The 20,802-nt window shown below is 39.2% G+C and overlaps 1 protein-coding gene across 1 annotated transcript in view; it reads left to right on the top strand.

Moving 5' to 3' along the window:
- Positions 1 to 10,125: 10,125 nt before the first annotated feature.
- The window catches only part of Parp16 (Poly(ADP-ribose) polymerase 16), an 88,302-nt gene continuing 77,625 nt past the window's right edge, over positions 10,126 to 20,802 (top strand). Inside the window, exon 1 of the mRNA XM_090377230.1 lies at positions 10,126 to 10,343. The gene's annotated coding sequence lies outside the window, so the exon portion shown is untranslated. The remainder of the gene's footprint in view (positions 10,344 to 20,802) is intronic.

The following is a 20,802-nucleotide window of genomic DNA, read 5'->3' as shown; positions in this document are numbered from 1 at the left end:
TTTGGTAAAACGATTTCTTCTGTACCTTCATCACTGCTTCCAATACCCCAAGATTTTGGTGGCATAGGTACTGGCAGTTCTTTACCGTGTGACAGTTCGAATCCCGTCGATGACGCGAGGAACTTTAATGGGCTTTTTTCACTCCGTGGCTGAGTTAGTTGGTCTCAGGCGTAGATAGCAAGGTTTTTCTCCCCAGTAACTGGGGTTTTTTTCGTCCAGCAAAACAGGCAAATCAACCATAGAACATACGCAATTTACAGACACAAATACGGGTTAATGTTTTTAATTACGGGTAACCCTAAAATAATAATTCGAATAATTCGATTTACCGTGTGACACTGGCCTAATTGCTGATGGGATATTTGGATATTTGATGCAATGCTTGCTATTTTTGGAAATACTTTTTATTTTTGTCATGCAGAAATAACAGTCGTCGAAATGATTCTTGGGCTCACACCACATCATAGGGACGGCAAAAATTAATGCTCTCAGCTTGCCACATAACCACAGCCTTAAGTTCGTTGAACAAGTAATACAACAGATATGTAAAGCCCAATTTTTTTCTTTGGTCACCGATCTTGCAGCCGAAGTACGATGAATACGCAACTTTTGTGACATTGTTATTTTCTTCCTCTGAGTTTTTAGGGTTAAGTGTCCACAAACGTAGCAGCAACTTCTGCTATGTTTGTGGACATAAAACGTGACTAGAAACAACCATTGATTTCCTGGAGGTAAAAGTCATGTTGAGTAGTATTACTGACTCTACGCCTGACATAAGTCACATTGTTCAGTTAGTGCTAATCATCAGATATGTTTCAAAAGATGGCAAAATTAAAGAAAGATTCTTAGGTTTTCTTCCCGTGGAACATCACAATGCAGAATATCTTGAAAAAATATATCAGGTTTAGTGTCGTTGTTGTTGTTGTTATTTGGTTTTTAGGAGCATTTGCAACTAAGGCCATATTGCTCCGGGATATGCGGTGGTCATTCCCTGAATGACCTTTCCGCATCCTCCGTGTTTGGTGGTGACGGGCTCGAACCCCGGTCTAATCAAGAAGCGTGTGCTACGCACTGCTGCTCCTTCCCACCTGGCTATGGAGGTGCCAGGTTTAGTGTCGAAGTTTGCAGATGATACAAAGGTTGACAGGATTGTTAATAACAGTAATGGCAGTGTGCTACTGCAACAGGATCTAGAAGATTCGGGCAGATGGGCTAAGAACTGGTAATTGAAGTTTAAAATTGACAAATGCAAAGTACTGCATATGGGTAGAAATAACCCCAGACAAAAGTACCAACTGTGTGGTACTACACTTAGGATGGTAGAAAATGAAAAATACCTAGGAGTAATTGTACAGTAAGGTATGAAGTTTTCTGAACAATGCAAACAGGCTGCAAGAGGGGTTATGGGGTTTTGTCAATAATATACAGGAATTGTTCTACCAAGGAAAAGGAGGTGGTTATCCCTTTGTATAAGGCAATGGTCAGAACATGCCTTGAGTACTGAGAACAGATCTGGACGCCTCGTTTTAGGAAGGATGTAGAGTTGCTTGAACGTGTACAGAGAAGGGCAACAAGATTGGTAACGGGAATGAAGGGATTCTCTTACCAAGAGAGGCTTAAGTTCTGCAAATTGCAGCGGCTGGAGACTAGATACTTGCGAGGTGATATGATTGAGGTATATAAGGCTTTGAATGGGTTGAGCACGCTGAATTCTGATGGGATTCTTCCGCATGCCCAGATTACAAACCTAAGGGGCATAAATTCAAATTGAGGAAAGACAGTTGTAGAATAGATGTGTGGAAATTTGCCTTTAGCCAGCAGGTAGTTAATTGCTGGAATAAACTTCCATCTGTCGTTGTGGAAGTTGATAGGTTAAATAAATAACTTCAAGTAGGGAATGGACAAACATTTAGAGGGAATGGTTGTATGAATTTTTTTTTTTTTTTTTTTTGGCTGATGCTACATAATCTTATACGCTTGCTTTCTTGCATCACATGCCTCTATTATTATTACTATTGTTAAATCATTTTAGACAAGTTATCTGATTATCCGTACATATTGAAAAATACACAGGGCAGGTTTTTGGTAATGGTTCCACTACAGCTGGGAAATATTTGTGTTTACAAGATCGAATAAGACAATTCAGCTCTATAGCATTTTATATATCGTGAACTAGTTATCCACTAAATTTAGTAAGCAAGCAACTATGCAGCAGAATCTTGTTCTGCTGCATTACATTATTTAAATTTTGCACAAATTTGTATAATTTGTTTTTCCTGCGTCAACGAGATGATGGAATACATTTTAAAAAAATGTTTACTGCTAAATTCATTTACATTAAAACGAATCAGTGGTACGCATATTCAGCCAGAGCAGATACCGCTGCTATCAGCATTGAAAAGAGGATATAAAAAGATGAAAGAAGCTCTTATTAATATTTCAACACTGAACACGAAAAGCCATTTAGCCACTTAGAATCTACAAAATTGTTGAAGTTAAACATAAAAAAGGAACCTGGGGTGGAAGGGATCTATCCAGTTATATTAAAGGAGGCGACAAAGGAACTAAGCAAACCTTTAGCCATAATTATGAGAACATCCTTGGAATCAGGAGAAGTTCCCACGGACAAATATATCTCCAATTCACCAAGGGGAATCGAAGGTTGACAGGAGTAATTTCAGACAAGTTAGTTTAACTTCTGTTACGGGTAAAATAATGAAGTCAGTGGTTAAAGATTCATTGCAGGATCATCTAGACAAGACTGCAGCAATAATACAGACAGAGCATCGGTTTGTTAAGGGAAGGCCTTGTCTCACAAATTTGATTGGCTGATATGATATGGTTACAAAGGAACTGGATGAAAAAAATTGAATTGTGATATCATATATTTGGATTTAAGGCAAGTTTTTGACATTTTTTTGCATGGAAGGCTACTGTACAAATTGGAGCAGAATGGTATTAAGGATAAGTTGCAATGATGGATACAAAGGTGGTTGAGTGGGAGAAGACAGAGGGTGGTAATCAATGGGCACTTCTCTTCGTGGACTAATGTTATTTGTGCAGTTTCACAGGGTTCAGTATATTTATCAATGATATTGATGAAGGTATATCAGGCTTAGTGTCGAAATTTGCAGATGATACAAAGGTCGGCAGGGTTGTTAAAGACAGTAATGGCAGTGTACTACTGCAACAGGATCTAGAAAATTTGAGCAGATGGACTGAGAAATGGCAACTGAAGTTTAACATTGACAAATGCAAAGTATTACATATAGGTAGAAGTAACCCCAGAGGAATGTACCAACTGTGTGGTATTACACTTAGGGTGGTAGAAAATGAAAAAGACCTAGAAGTAATTGTGCTGACAGATGTGAAGTTTTCTGGCGCCTCCGTAGCCAGGTGGGCAGGAGCAGCAGTGCGTAGCATACGCTTCTTGATTAGACCCGGGGTTCAGCCCGTGACCACGAAATACGGAGGATGCAGAAAGGTCAGGGAATGACCACCGTATATCACCGGAGCAATATGGCTTTAGTTGCTAATGCTTCTAAAAAAAAACCAAATAACAATAAATAATGAAATTTTCAGAGCAATGCAGACAGGCTACAGGAGCAGGTCATGGGGCTTTGTCAATGATATACAGGAATTTTGCTAGCAGGGAAAAGGACGTGATTGTCCGTTTTTATAAGGCAATGGTCAGGCCACGCCTTTAGTACTGCGTACAGATCTGGACGCCTCATTTTAGGAAGGATGTAGAGTTGCCTGAAGGTGTACAGAAAAGGGCAACGAGATTGGTGAAAGAATCCTCTTCCCAAGAGAGGCTTAATTTCTGCAAACTGCAGCGGCTGGAGACTAGGCACCTGCGAGGTTAGATGATTGAGGTGTATAAGGTCTTGAATGGGTTGAGCACGCTGAATTCTGATGGGATTCTTCCACTTGTTCAGATACTAACCTAAGGGGCATAATAATAATAATAATTATTATTATTATTATTATTATTATTAGCCATATGGTACAAGGAAGCCTGAGGCTTATGCTGCACCAGCCCAAAAAAAAATTCCCAAGTTACCCCCCTGTCCTGTGTGTGTGTGTGAGAGAGAGAGAGAGAGAGAGAGAGAGAGAGAGAGAGAGAGAGAGAGAGAGAGAGAGAGAGAGAGAGAGAGAGAGAAGTAGAAAGGCATCACCAAGAAGAGAAGAATGATGATATCCAGCTCAGGACCCTGGGTTTGCCAAGCCCATACTCACCAGATGTGAGCCCCCGAGGTTAAAAATTCGCATTGAGGAGAGATAGCTGTAGAATAGGTGTGCGGAAGTTTTCTAAATCTATTATTACGTTAAACACATGTATTTATTATTATGTTATATAAGTAAATTATTTTAGCAATACAAAATTTTTACTGTCATACTTTTTCAATAAAAAAGTTCAGGAACCTCAAAATAATTTTGTGCCTATTGGTCTCCAAACGCGAAAGTACGGCCCTGGAAGACAGTGTCTCCAACGAGAACGGCAGCAATGCAGGAAATTGACCTCCTGGAGCTTTTGTTATCAGAGCTTCTTACAATGAAAGAGAACCCTGAAAAATTTTGCAGTGCATGCAAAGACGATATACACTCCCGCCTAGAAGTTTGGAACCACATTTCATTTGTATCAATTTTCAAATTTTTAATTTAAAGAGGACCAAATTGTTTATCAGTTTTTATTAAAATATTTTCTATTATGTATAAAAATCAAAAATCTTAAGATATTTCTAAAACATTTCAAAAATGTGTAGAAGACACCTGTATATGAGACAAATTTGTAGACGATTCTTGAATATTCTAGAAAGTGGGAGTATTTTTCCAATATTATTATTATATAATTTCTCCCTCATTGGGGGATTCCACTCCGTGACAGATATTGCTACCAAGTACACAGGGTGGTTGTGATGTCTGGTGTTACTGTCGGTCGAGAAAATCTCTGACTATCCTACATGTTCAGGATTGCGACTTTCTGGAGTTCCTTGTAGGTGTTCCTATGTAAATTCTTTGGTACCATACCGGTTGTTGACACGATGATTGGGATGGTTGATACTTCTTGCATATGCCACATCTCCTTGATCTCATGTCTCAGGTTCGTGTACTTCTTGATTTTTTCGTCATGGGTTTTCTGAACATTGCTAGCGTTGGGCACCGCTATTTCAGTCAGGTAAGCAGCCTTTCCCATCTTGTCCACAAGGCTTATGTGCGGTCTGTTATGCGGGATGGTGTTATCCGTTATTATGGCTCGGTCCCAGTACAGCTTGTGGGTTCGGGTTTCTAGTACAGCCTGGGGTTCGTACTTGTAGTATGGTACACTTTCTTTGGTCAACTGGTAGTATATTATTATTATTTCTCCCTGATTCTGGGTTCCACCTCGTGACAGATATTGCTACCAAGTACACAGGGTGGTTGTTGTTATGTCTGGTGTTACTGTTGGTCGAGGAACTCTTTGACTATCCTACAGGTGTTCCGGATTGCGACTTTCTGGAGTTCCTTGTAGGTAATCGCCGGGAGATCTATTGGTGCTAGGCTGTTATGTAGGGTCTTTGGCACCATACCTGTGGTTGACACGATGACCTGGATGGTCGTTACTCGTTGCATATGCCATTTCTATTTGTTCTCATGTCTTAGGTTCGTGTACTTCCTATTGATTATTATTATTAGCCATATGGTGCAAGGAAGCCTGAGTCTTATACAGCACCAGCAGAGAGAGAGAGAGAGAGAGAGAGAGAGAGAGAGAGAGAGAGAGAGAGAGAGAGAGAGAGAGAGAGAGAGAGAGAGAGAGAGAGAGAGAGAGAGAAGAATCTGGACCCTGGGTGTGCCAAGCCCATACTCACAAGATGTCAGCCCCTGGGGTTAAATTTCAATATATTATGTCTAGTGTTTTTCAATAATATAAGTTGAAGGGTAGGAACTGTAACTTATTATCTGAACAAAAACAAAAACTTGTAAAAAAGTGAGCCAAGTTTTTCCCAAGCTTTGCAAAGACCTCCACCGTGAAAATGATTTGATCAAACAGTGATGCCAAGTTCATCATAACAAGAGCCATTAGCATCAGCATTAGCTGAGGCATATGATGCAAGAAACCAAGGCAAGCTTATACAGCATCAGCCAAAAAAAAAAGCCCTTCCCATTTCACCCAACCGGTCACTCCAAATGCTTATTTAATTCAGCCACGAAAAGCATGGATCCCAAAAAGTTGTGCCAAGTTTTTTATAAGCTCAGTCATGAAAAGCATTGAGATGAAAAAGTTACGCCAAGGTTGCTATTGGCTAACCAAATTAAAAGTGTGTCATACACTTGGCGGATTCAACACGTTATTTAAATTTCAGTACATTCCAGATTCATAAAGTGGTGAATCCGCCAAGTGTAGTAGTAGTAGTAGTAGTAGTAGTAGCAGTGGCATTTGATGCAAGAAAGCAAGTGTATGAGCTTATGCAGCATCAGCCAAAAAAAAAAAAAAAAATCACACCATTCCCTCCAAATGCCTGTCCAGTTCCTCCTTAAATTTATTCAACCTACCAACTTCCACAACGACAGATGGAAGTTTGTTCCAGCAATTAACCACCTGCTGGCTAAAGGCAAATTTCCGCACATCTAATCTACATCTGTCTTTTCTTAATTTGAATTTATGCCCCCTGAGGTTCGTAATCTGAACAAGTGGAAGGATCCCATCAGAATTCAGCGTGCTCAACCCATTCAAGGCCTTATATACCTCAATCAGATCACCGCGCAGGTGCCTAGTCTCCAGCCACTGCAATTTGCAGAACTTAAGCCTCTGTTGGTAAGAGGATCCCTTCATTCCCCTCACCAATCTTGTTGCCCTTCTCTGTACACGCTCAAGTAAATCTACATCCTTCCTAAAATGAGGCCTCCAGACCTGTACGCAGTACTCAAGGCGTGGCCATTGCCTTATACAGAGGGATAATCACCTCCTTTTCCCTGCTTGCAAAATTCCTATGTATCATTGACAAAACCCCATGACCTGCCCTGGCAGCCTCTCTGCATTGCTCAGAAAACTTCATATCTGACTGCACAATTACTCCCAGGTCTTTTTCATTTTCTACCACCTTAAGTTTAGTACCACACAGTTGGTACGTTTCTCTGGGGTTACTTCTATCCATATGCAGTACTTTGCATTTGTCAAGGTTAAACTTCAGTTGCCACTTCTTAGCCCATCTACCCAAATTATCTAGATCCTGTTGCAGTAGGACACTGCCATTACTGTCATTAACAACCCTGCCAACCTTTGTATCATCTGCAACCTTCGACATTAAGCCTGATACACCTTTATCAATATCATTGATAAATATACAAAACAACAGTGGACCTAAAACCGAACCCTGTGGGACTCCACTAATAACATTAATCCAAGACGAGCAGCACCCATTGATTACCACCTTCTGTCTTCTCCCACTTAACCATCCTTTTATCCATTGTAGCAACTTACCCTTAATACCATTCTGCTTCAATTTGTACAATAGTCTTCCATGCGCAACAGTGTCAAAAGCTTTCCTGAAATCCAAATATATGATATCAAAATTATTTTTTGCATACAGTTCCTTTGTAACCACATCATAATATCCTATCAAATTTGTCAGACAAGACTTTCCCTTAACAAACCCATGCTGTGTCTGAATTATTGCTGCAGTCTTGTCTAGATGATCCTGCAATGCATCTTTAACCAGTGACTCCATTATTTTACCAGGAACAGAAGTTAAACTAACTGGTCTGTAATTACTCGTGTTATGTAGGGTCTATCCTTTCTGTACACATTGTACTCCACAAATTCCAGTTCAGCATTCCTTATATCTGTGTGACACCACGTCTCTGCTCTCCCAACAATATCCGCCTTTGATGTCTTGACCAACACTTCAAATTCATCAAATTTATTTACAAACTTCTAGCATTGGTATACATGCAAGCATACATGCTCCTACTTCTATTCTTAGTTACCCTAACACATCTTATATAAACACCTATTTCAGGATGACTGCCATCCGTCCCTGAAACCACCAACACCCCACGCTCCCGGTCGCTACTTATTCTAATAGAAGTTGTGCAAGAATCACCTTCACCTCTGCCTACGGCTACTGTTAAACTATTAGTCCTTGTATCGCCCCAAACTAGCAGTTTTCCGACCCACCTAGCACTGCCTTGATAGCATCAGCAAATATTCTTGCACCCTTTCTATTTAAGTGTATCCCATCCCTATAGAAGCAGTCTCTCCTGTTAACAAGTACAGTCCAGGCTGAAAAAAATTCTACCCCTTGAGCCTTGCACATTCTTTCCAGGGCCGAATTGATATTGATCGACAAGGCTCTCATCATATACTCCCTGCTATCGTGTCTGGGCAGAATTGCAGACACTTTCAAATTCAACCCTAATTCACGGCTTTTGTTCAACAGTGACCTGTACAAATTTGTACTTGTTAAATAATTCTGCCGGTCTCTTACTCCTAATATCATTAGTGCCAACGTGTACAACTATATCACCTTTTGTCCCCTTAAAAGATGATATTTGTAGAGTTATTAAACTTTCAACACATTATGACGGGATGTTATAGTGGCATATAACAATAACAATTAGCTGAATACCATTTATTCTCTGGGCCGTGCAAACAAATGATCCACGTTTAAACAATGCCAAGTATCATTGTAAAGTAGGGTCAACTACAGCAAATAATGGTCTGCAGTTTATCAAGGTGAGCATAAACGAAATGTTTTTAGTTTATGTTTTTAATTAATATAAATAGATCGTTTGTATTAATTAAAAATTATCACTCATGCTTTCATTTAACGCACGTTAAATATTATGTAGGGATTATGAAAAGAATTTAATGGAGAGTAATGGAAATTTCGTACATTCTTTTCCCACGGAGCTGTATAAGTATAATAAAAATAGGCATTTATTTATTTTTAAATATTTATAAAAATCATAACAGACCCGGTCTATTATACTATTAATTTTATTAATACGATAGTTGTAATTCGTGTTTAAATCTTAAATTTCCCAAAGTTTATACGTGGTGCCATCTTCTGAATGATGTTTTATTCTGAAGATGGCACCACATCTCTCCTCATTATCATATTTTTCCGTTGGTATTTATTTTGCTATAAATCCTTACTTATTTTTTGCCCAGCCTATCGTATGCCTAAAACACATAAATGGAAAAATCTATCAATGATTATGTACCTGGAAGTACCTTATTACAAATAAATTAGCACGGTTATATTTGATATCAGAAAATTGGAACTATCGCTTAGGCTCAGCACCTTGCTTGAGGTTAAAAAAACAAAACAAAAAACAATAGTCTTTGTAGAAAAAAAAAACTAGTTTTCCTCCGGCAAGGGTTGCATGGCTTTTTCTCCCGGAAACTCAGGTTTCCGTCCAGTAAAAAAAAAAGTCGACCTCAGAACACACGCAATTTACAGACAGTATACACGGAGCAATATGGCCTTGGTCGCTGATGGTCCTAAAACCCTACAACAACTTTTTATCCGAAATTATTTTCACTCAGGACCTTAACCCCCTACCCCGAAAATAAAATATTATTAGCATTTACCCTATAATATTTTACACTAATAAAATGCATATTTGTCGTAATATATTGTGATATTTGTGTATCTCGTTTTGAAGGTGTTACGTGCCATGAGCATTCTTTTGTTTGCTCAAACATGAATTTTGTTTGGTAAAGGGCATACCTTTTTAAAATGCATTTCGACTTAAAAGGCCTGTTTTATTTAGTACTTAAGGTATAATAAAGAAATCGTAAACCCATTATTGGGTTCTAATTGTAAAAAATGCAAAGTAGGTTTTTTTTTTTTTTTTTTTGTGTGTAATCACTGATGAGGCAAGTGGTGTTGTTTTGCAAACTAAGAATACGTTTCAGAATATAAGAAATAAAAATTATTTCTTAATACAGTACTAATAACGCCTAATTATAGTTCTAACCAGTTTTACAATAATAAAACTAGCACAATCATTAGGTAGAAAACGTGTAATTCATGATTCAAGTTTATTTCCCTGTTTTGTTTTTTAATCAGTCCTTTTATGTTTTTAATTTTTATGTAAATTGGCAACGTATGAAGTAGTTACACGGAAGTGGTGGTGTAAATAGAAAGTTCGCCTTGCAAACTTTCCATTTTCATTGCTATTGCTACAGAGTAGTAATACTCTGTGGCAATAGCAGTGAAACTCTGTGGCTATAGTAGTGAATTGAGTATATTGTCTGTTATCCGTGTTCCGGTTTGATACGTATCAAAAGTGTGTAAAGCAATATTTGAAGCACAGTATACTCTGTGCTTTGGAGGGCTTAAACGACATGCGCAGTATGTATCATATTTATATAAAATGTAATTGAATATGAATTAGATTATTAGAGTATTGTATAACTCAACACTACACTACTGCAAGCATCTAAGAATTGTAGTTACGTCATTTTTTTTTTTTTTTTTATCTTTTGTATTAAGGCGTGCAGACGCTCTGTTTTAGTACAGTATTTTTTTAAAAATCTTTCTCTTAGCTTTTTTTTTTTTTTTTACCGTGTCATTTTTGTATTGTCATATTGATTTACTGTGTCATATTGATTTTTCTTGCAACCCTCCCATCCCAAACTGGCTAAAACACAGTAAACCTATCAATTAAGTTTTATTTATGGCCCAGGACCTGCGCAATGCAATGCAGTTACAGTGCATGTTTTATTTTAGTTAATTGTCATTGTGTTTGTGCAACATTGTTTAACTGTACAGCCAAATGAAGCAGTTGTACACTACTTTGTTTGGGCAATGGTTATGCATATTTCCATATCCTAATGCTTCTGCTTGCAAAGCTATTGTATCTGTGCAGATCTAGGAATTGGGGAATGTCATGAAGTGGGTAGCATGACCTCCCATGTTCTTTCAACTTTCAAGCCCCTGACCTTTTGCTCTCAACCCCCCCCCCCCTATCAATAGTGACAGTATGGTGATTTTGCCACTGGTTCAAGCATCCCCACAATTATGTTGCTGGAACCCAAAACAATTCATCAGAGATGAACCATATTCTCAGTGATGATGCAAATCTGTCCGACCTATTTAATTTTTTAAAACAAATTCATTTATGTGAACTTATCTGACACATGACTGTAAAAAAACTGAAATTTGCAGAATGACTGTGCCTGTCAGTTATTCTGCAAATGAATGATTTCATTTGCAGAATAACTGTGAAAGGCATAAATTTGGCCTTAGTTGCCCTTGTGCCAATAAACTTCCATTAAAACCAATTGCCACTGGTTTAACACCAAAACCTGTTCAAAAGTTATTTCACTTTGTGCTTTTGCTTTCACTTGATATTGCTGTTATTACTAATTTGCTTTTGTAAGGATTTTTTATTGAAATTTTACAATTACATATCTGTTTCAAAAAAGGGTTAAAGTGATGTAGAATATGAACAGGACCATGGGTAGTGGTTGTTACATTGTTCAAAGAACATTGAATTGAAAAGTATCAATTCAATGTACAAAATATTTCGACTTTATTTTCTATGCAGGCTGCAACAATTAACTTTCCACTGCTAGCATGGCATCTGTCAGATGTCACTTAATTTTTTTTTTTTTTTTTGTAAAACAATGGATTCAAGAGAGAGCCCCACAGACTGGAGAAGTGCAAATGTATCCCCATTTCACAAAGGTGGGATCAAAGGTGGCACAATTAATTACATACCAGTTTAACTTCTGTTCCATGGAAAATAATGGAGTCGCTGGTTAAAGTAGCACTGCAGGATCATCTAGACAAGATTGTAGTTATAGTTCAGACACAGCATGGGTTTGTTAAGGGGATGTCTTGTCTAACCAATTTGATCATATATTATGATGTAGTCACATAAGAACTGAATGCAAAAAATATTGATATCGTATACTTGGATTTTAGGAAACCTTTTGATACTGTTGCACGTGGAAGACTAGTGTACTGTTGGAGCGGTATGGCATTAATGGGTAGGGCTTACAATACCAGTCAAAATCTTAATACCGTTATTTCAGTATTTTTAATTTATGAAACCGGGATACCGGTATTCGAAAAAATAAACATTTTTCTCAATAAATTTTGATGACAATTAGGTGCAATAAAGCAAAGAAAAACAAGTACTGGAATTACTTGAATTCATGTTTTAAATATACTTTTACTGCAATAATAAATATTCTGAAAAAAATTATTAAAATACAGTTCTTCTAAACACAAAAAAATACATATTGTTACTGCAAAGTTTAGTTATGTTTAAGCATCCACACTTCCTGTCCGAATAAAGTGAGATCTTAAGAAACAAGAAATCAATAATATGATCGTTTAAAATGGATCTAATTTTGGTACATATTTGATTAGCGGCAGAAAACACCCTTTCGGATTCTATTCTGGTACTGAGATAATCGTAGACAATCTCAGTCCATATTTTCTAGGCTTTGAACTTTTTTAGCAAAAATAGTTAAAAGTATTTCATTAATTTCCGACTCAAATTCATCTTTTAAAATCTCATTGGAGTCAGGCAATTTCTTATTTTGGAAAGAATTTGCTGATCACTAATGTTCTGTGCCATGTTGATCTTCCATGGTTGAATTATGTTCATCATTTTCTGAAGGAAAAAGACGTTTTATTAGGTGAAGTATAATTTTCACTATAGTATCTTTACTGAGTCTGGGAGAGAGCAGAGAATGCAGTTAAGGAATTCTTCACATATATAAATGCAAAGAACAGAAGGACAAATCAGATTGGACCCTTATGTAATGGATATGGGATAGTATTAGATAACATAGCTGAAGTTGCAGATGAACTCAACAGTTACTTTGCATCGATATTTACATAAAAAAAACCCTTTGTGTCAATGAGATATTATGGAAATGAAGTTGAAAAAAATGTAATTAATGATGTTGAAATTTCAAATGATTATTTAATGAGAACTTTCGCAGCTACAGGCGAGTAAGTTCTCCTGTGGTTGATGGCATATACCCTATAATCTTAAAGGAGGCGGCAAGTGAGTGCATTGAACCATTAAGGCTAGTTATGGGAGCATCACAGGACAGGAGAGATTCTGTTGGTTTTTGTTTGTTATTTGGTTTTTAGGAGCATTAGCAACTAAGGCCATGTTGCTCCGGGGATATGCGGTAGTCATTCCCTGACCTTTCTGCATTCTCCGTATTTGGTGGTCATGGAGATTCCGTTGGATTGGTGTAAATTGGAACATGGGGGTTCTAGGAGTGTAATGGGAAATTGTCGACTGGCTGGTCTAACTTTGGTAGTAGAGAATATCATGGAGGCAATGATCAAGGGTGGAATTCAGGATCATTTAGGTGGAAATGGAATTCTGTAGAATACACAGCATGGTTTTGTAAAGGGTAAATCACGTTTAACAAATCTGGTTAGCCATTTTGACAGGTCACTCGTGAGCTGAATTTAGGAAATAATTTCGACATTGTTTATTTGGATTTCAGCAAAGCATTTGACTCAGTCCCACATGAGTGGTTACTTTAAAAGTTGGAGCAGGCTGGAATCATAGGGAAAAATCATTAGATGGATAGCACGATGGCTTGAGGCCACCAGACAGAGGGTTGTGATAAATGTTTATTCTTCAGATTGAGTTAATGTAAGTAGTGGGGTTCCCCAAGGATCAGTATTGGGACCAGTGTTGTTTTTAATTATCTTAAATGACATTTATGAAGGGATGGAGGGCGTGAGGTCTAAACTTACAGATGATGTAAAGGTCAGCAGAGTAGTTAATGATCGCCGCCAAGCAGAGCTTCTTCAGAGTGACCTAGATAGACTTCCGGGATGGTCAGAAAAGTGGCATCTATGCTTTAATTCAGCAAAATGCAAGGTCTTAAACCTGGGAAACGGCAACCCCAAAGTAACTTATATGTTAAACTAGTCAGTTAAACTAAAGCTAACTAGTCAGTTAGCTTTAGTTAAACTAGTCAGTAGTGGAGGAAGGACTTGGGAGTTACGATACAGTCAGGCATGAAGTTGTCCGAGAATTGTGGACATGTTGCAACATTGCCTGGTGTCCTATCGATGATTTATTGAACATTTGCTAGTAGCGATAATTACTTCATAATCATATAAAGGTGATTTTATAACCTTTATGTGATTAAATTATAAACAATTATTTTTTTAAAAATTAGTACTGAAAAACCGGTATTTTTTGTATAAATACTGGTAAAAAATGACCGGGATCCCAGTATTGTAAGCCCTAATTAAGGGCATGTTGCTGCTTTGGATAAAGGGATGGTTGAGTGGGAGAAGACAGAGAGTGGTAATCAATAGATAATGTTATTAGTGGTATCCCCTAGGGGTCTGTGTTAGGGCCATTGTTGTTTTCTGTATTTATCAATGATATTGATGAAGGTATATCAGGATTAATGTCCAAGTTTGCAGACAATGCAAAGGTTGGTAGTCGACCGGGCTAGCCGGGTGGGTGAAGTGCCTACCTGGCAACCCAAAGGTCGTGGGTTCGAATCCCGCCTTGGGCTTGGATCAAAGTACTGCAAAAAGCTTGGGAGGTGCATTATGGCCACAGAAGCCGATGCGCCAAAAACTAAAAAAAAAAAAAAAAAAAAGCAAAGGTTTGTAGGTTGTTAATGACAGTAAGGAAGGTATGCTACTGCAACAGTATCTAGAAAAGTTAGCAGATAGGCTGAAAGGTGGCAACTGAAGTTTAACCTTGACAAATGTAAAGTATTGCATATGGGTAGCAGTAACCCCAGAGAAACATACCAACTATGTGGTGTTACACTCAGGGTAGTGGAGAATGAAAGAGACCTTGAGGTAATTGTGCAGTCAGATATAAAGTTCACTGAGCAGTGCAGACGGGCTGCAAGGGCAGGTCATGGAGTCTTGTCAATGATATATAGGAATTTTGCTAGCCGGGATAAGGAGGTGATTATCCCCATGTATAAGGCAATGGTCAAGCCACACCTTGAGTACTGTATGCAGTTCTGGAGGCCCCATTTTAGGAAAGATGTAGAGCTCTTAGAACGAGTACAGAGAAGGGCAATGAGATTAGTGAGTGGAACAAAGGGTTACTGTTACCAAGATAGGCTTAAGTTCTGCAAATTGAAGCATCTAGAGACTAGGCACCTGCAAGGTGATCTGATTGAGGTGTATAAGGTCCTGAATGGTTTGAGCAAGCTCAGTGCTGTGATGGGATTCTTCCTCTTGCTCAGATTACTCACCTGAGGGGACATAAATTCCTAAATTGAGGAAAAACAGTTGTAGAATAGATGTACAGAAATTTTCCTTTAGCCAGTGGGTGGTTGATTGCTGGAACAAACTTCCATCTTATATTCTGTCACTGTGGAAGTTGATAGCTTAAATAAATTCAAGCCTGAGGTAGACAAACTTTAGGAGTGAATGGATGGCTGTAACCAGAAGGTGTTTTTTTTTTTTTTTGGGGTTGATTCTATATAAGCTTGCTTTCTTGCATCATATGCCTCTACTAATGCTACTGCTAATTTCTCTAAGCTATATTGTTAGTGGCATACTCTGATTCTTCTCATTAACCAATCTGCCAGTCTTTGTATCATAAGAAAACTCATTAAATTTGATATGCCTTCACCAGTATTGTTAAATATTGAAGACAGTAAGGTACTCAGCACGAACTCCAAGGAATTCCACAAATAATATTAGTCCATGAAGAACAGTGGTTATTAATAATCACTCTGTTAGCTGTTGCTCAACCATCATTATATCCATAGGAATTACCTGCTTTTCTACTATACTGCTTAAAATTGTACAGCACTCTTCATTGTAGAACAGTATCAAATGCTTTTCTGAAATTTATATATATAACATCCAGGGGCTCCCATCTGGTCAGTATGGGCTTGGCATACCCAGGGTCGTGAGCTGGATATTATCATTCTTCTCTTTCTTGGTGATTCCTTTCTATTTCTGTCAATTTCTCTCTCAGGGTAACTCGGAAATTTTTTTGGCTAGTGCAGCATAAGCCTCTGGCTTCCTTGCACCATATGGCTAATAATAAAAAATTATTTTTTTGCATTCAGTTTCTTTGTGTCATGTGAGAGATCTTATCTTATCAGATTGGCCAGGGAAGATCTTTCCCTTGACAAATCAATGCAATAATATCATTCCTCTCAAATTGATATTTGCATTGCTTCTTTCACCGCTAACTCCATTATTTTCCATGGCACAGAAGTCTAACTTACAGGCCTGTAATTACTCACCTCACCCTTCAATCTCCCCTCTATGAATAGGAGAAAAATTTGCACATCTGTAATTATGGCTAGAGATTTGCTTACCCCTTTTGCTTCTCTTTTTTTTTTAACCTTTCATCACTTGAACCCTTAAATTTAACAAAGACACTTTTTGGCATCTGTGAGATACTTCTTTTTTATGTTATTTAATTATAAAATTTTTAAAAAATTTTAGATTTTTTACTGAATTAAAATTACTCTTATTAATATGATCTATTAATTTCGATTTGCTAAACTGTTGAAAATATCAAATGAAATTAAATGAGACCAATAATAATAATAAAAGTTTTTATCATACTTTTAGAATATTCAAGATTCATTCATCCCCCAGAGTAAAAAGACAGATACCTACGTGGCTTTTGATGGATGCCATATAGCCATAACTAGCCATATAGTGCAAGGAAGCCTGAGGCTTATTCTGCACCAGCAAAAAAAAAAAATTCTGAGTTACCCTGAGAGAGAGAGAGAGAGAGTCAGAAATACAAGGGAATCACCAAGAAAGAGAAGAATTATGATATCCAGCTCAGGACCTTGGGTGTGCCAAGCCCATACTCACCAGTGAGCCCCTGGGGGTTGCCTAGGTATTTCATCTGTTTTGCTAGTTTGTGCTTTCCCTTTTGTCTGTGTTGAGTGCTCCTCTCAGCAGAATTGAGTTTTTTTTGGTCGGGGAAACCTCCAGTGTATGCAGGTTTTTCCCAGTCCTGGAGTACTTGCAGTGTGTGGTTCGCACAGGCTTCTGTGATCTAGAGCTCGCTGCCACCATTAGGATGAGATCATCCATGAAAGCTTGTGCATTGACATCACCCGAGTCGAGTGCCAGGACTTCATCAAAAATGTTTCACAGGAATGGCCTCAGGACAGATCCCTGCAGACAGCCCCGATCTTGTCAGGCTCCAGAATGGTGCCATTACCCTGAGTTTTCTGTCAGAGGTAGGATCTAATGCAATTATATAAATTCATGGGGATTTTTGCCTTACGAAATCTGCCAAGGATGCATGGCCACCAGAGGGTGTCAAATGCCCCGGCGAAGTTGACCGCAATTACCAAGAAGTACTTTTTGTTACATTGTGCTGTGCTTTCTAGGAGGTTCCGAATCGCCTCAATGGGGAAGAGTCCAGGTTTGAACCCATATTGTCTGGGTGACTCCAGGTTAGCTGCTTTGTAGTGGCTGAGTATTCTTCAATGTAGTATTCTCTCCAAAAGTTTTAGTGTTGATAACACCACTATGGGATGGTAAGAGTTTGGTTGTTCAGGTGGTTTAGTTAGGTTTTTCAGGATGAGCTTGAGATGTGCTGTTTTCCAGCTGGTTGGGAAACAGCCCACTCTGAGGCAGCAGTTGAAGAGGTGCAGCAGGGGTTCTGGTATATGCTCTACTGTCCTCTTAACGAGTTCTGAGGTCAGAACTAGGGCATTTCTTATTGCACATTTATTTTCCGGCTTCCTGTAGCTCAGCCATGGTAATTGGTGGCTACATTTGTTGCAGGTTATCTGTCTCATTTGCCTGTGTGATGACTTGTTGGTCTTCCATGAGTATATTTGGTGGATCTTTTATAATGGTGTTCAAAATGTTGGCCACCCAGTCATCCCATGTTGTGATGAGGGTGCATTGCGGCGTCATAGCTGCTGTGGTTATTTCCCCCTGGGGAGTTTTTTTGATGTGATATTGTAGACCACTCCCCAGGGGTTCTCATTACCTTCAGTTGAGACCAGTCGTTCCCAGGAGGATTTTTTACTTTTATTTATACTCTCAGTATATCTCAGTACTGAGTATTGTCGGTCCAGGTAAGTGACCTCATCGGGCGGCCATGATCTCCATGCCCTCTGATATTCCTTCCTTTTTTGTTGGGCTAATCTCCTTCGTTGTTGCACTCTGGGGTCCACCAGGGCATGGCCTTGCTCGAAGGCATTTATCTTTTTATGGTGACTTCAGCTGCCTCAGTTACAATGTTTGTTATTATCTGTTGCAGTTCATCTGAGTCCTCTCTTATTTCTCGGCCGTCCTGTCTGGTTTGCCCCCTTTTATCATGTCGGGCTCTACTGATTAGCTGTTCTCAGAAGAATTCCCAATTGGCTTTGGAGATTGCAAATCTGTTTAGCATCTTCCTTTCTGTTGTGGTCCTTGCTGTGGTCTTCTGTATCTGGTAGGTAATGGTACGGTGATCTGAAGTGGTCCAGGCATTTTGCACCATCCAGTCAGTCACACGGGAATCGATATTTCTTGTGGTTAGGGTGATGTCGATGGTTGCCTTCCAAAGTGTATTACAGAAGGTTGGGAGGCAGAAAGATTGATTTTTAACCATCAGTATTGAGTTAGCCAGGAATTCTTCCAGTCTTTGGCCATTTTTGGTGCCTTGTCAGTCCGGCATGGCGTTGTGCCAGACTGGGGATAGGCAGTTGACGTCAGTGCCTATTATGATCCCCCGTCCCACTAGGGTAGTTTAGACATCCTGGAGATATGTAATGGCAAAGTCAATCTCAACATCAGGTCTGCAGGAGAGAGAGACTGCATATAAGCAGCCAACAGAGCTGATTATATGAGCACATGCTGCCCATGGCGTGCATAACTCCGGGATCTTGGTTACTATAATTTCTGCCCACGGCATATCTTCATCGCTCGGTACTATTTTAAACCTGAGCGGGTATCCCCTAACTTGCTTCATGTGAGTGTAGGGCTCTTGAATAAGGATGAGATCTGCATTGTCTTCTTCTGCTTTTAGACATACTTGGGTGACCACTGCTTTCACACGTTGCGCATTTATTTGGTGAATTTTTAGCATTCCATTGTTATATTTTTTACGTTGCTTATCCATAATTGGTTCTGAGTTGATATGTACACTTGAACTTTTGATATGTTGGACATTTTGGATCTCTTATGGAATGCGTATGATCTAGCCTTAGTAGATTGCAGTTGATGCATATGTGGCCTTTTGCTTTGTTTGGGCAGCTACTGAAGTTGTGCCCCTTTTCGGAGCAGTGGCTGCACATTGGTTCAGTTTGTTTACATGTGTGTGTGTGTCCATATTTGCAGCACCTAAAACACTTTATTATAGCCACATGTTCTCTGTACCTGTGGCTACTCCACTCTATATAAATTGTTTGCGGTTCCCACAGAACTTGCCAGGCCTCTGGGGCCAGCTCCACTACCCAGTTACAGTTTCTGCTGCTTCTGGCCCTTGTTTTATACTTGGGCATGACCATAGCTTTTCATCCCCCTCTGTAGATTTTTTTCAATAGATTTCCCCAGTTAGAGTCTTGGGGGGTGATGTCTTGGTCCACATCAAATATTATGACAGATGTTCCTTTTCTTCTTAGGGTTTCCGCAGTAAGGTCTAAGGTTGGGATCTATGTATTGGACATGATTGTTTCTGCTTCTTCCTTGGTCTCCATTTCTATTACTATCCCTGGGTTTCTCATTTTCCTTATTGCTCTAATCGGGTAGCTCAGAGGTCTTACTGAAGCTTTTTCATTACCTTCTTCTTTATTTCTTTGCTTGTGTGGTCATCTTGTCCTATTGGCTTTAGAATGACTATGTTGGGTGTTGGTAGGAGTGTTCTTCTCTGGGACACTGTTGCAGATTTGGCGGTGGGTTCATTTATGGTTGCAGTGGTGGTTTTGCTTCTCAGCGCTTCTAAGTAGGTCAGGGCACGCTGTGGCATTTCTCTTGCCCCGCCTTATAGGTATGCCTCTAATGTGGCATTTATTTTTTGTTCTCTACGTGGGTTTTGTACAGGATAGTGTCCTGTTTTTTCCACAGTGAGACAATGTCTGCTCGAATTGTTGTCACTCAATTGTTCTCTTCATGTTTCTTCAGTCATCTCGGTCAGTTGATTTTGTTGTTCCAAATTACTTTTGCTGGGGTCAGATTGCGGCCTGGTTTCCCATTCGGATTTTGGGACAACAGTTTTCTTGTTCTTTTTCTTTGAAAGTGGGACCGGCTTTTGTTCCTCGGCATTGTTCCTAGTGCCATCAGTTAGGATTGTTTCGGGTTCTTCCCCGATGTTATCCTCAGTTTGGGTGGGGTCTTCCAAAGGCATTTCTGGGCAGGTTGGAAAATCGGGGTATTCGGATTAGCAAGATTCTGCTTATATATCCTTGTAGCTTGTTGAAAAAGACTAAGTTTGGTGGGTCACACAAGTTCAGGTGTTGTATGTTGTCACCAAGTGGCCTGGCAACGATTTGAGCTATCCCCACGGTCATATGTGGGGGGGAACAGCCAAGTGTTAAAATGCCCCTAGAGCAGCGGGATTACTTCCCTACGGGGTTTTCTGGGGGTGCCGAAGACTATGGTGACATCTAAAATGTTGAAAAATGCACAAGAGAAGATTCCACACTACCATGGAAAGTTTATGGCGGATGTCACTAAAAACATAATTCACCCCACCAGCTGATGTGTCATCCTCTCTCTCGAAATAAATCAGTAACATCCAGGCATTCCAGGCTCTCCGGCATTCCAGTTGCTTCAGTGTGACTCATGCCAGTTGTTTCCTCAAACACTTCATCATTGGATTTGTCATCTTCATTAGCTTGCAATGATGATGATGAGCATGCTTGCA

This window comes from Mastigoproctus giganteus, chromosome 7 (assembly GCF_048544385.1).
Source record: "Mastigoproctus giganteus isolate SK-2022 chromosome 7, ASM4854438v1, whole genome shotgun sequence".
Taxonomy (NCBI): Eukaryota; Metazoa; Arthropoda; class Arachnida; order Uropygi; family Thelyphonidae; genus Mastigoproctus; species Mastigoproctus giganteus.
Note: the sequence above shows the minus strand (reverse complement) of the source record. Positions and strands in the feature narration are given on the sequence as shown.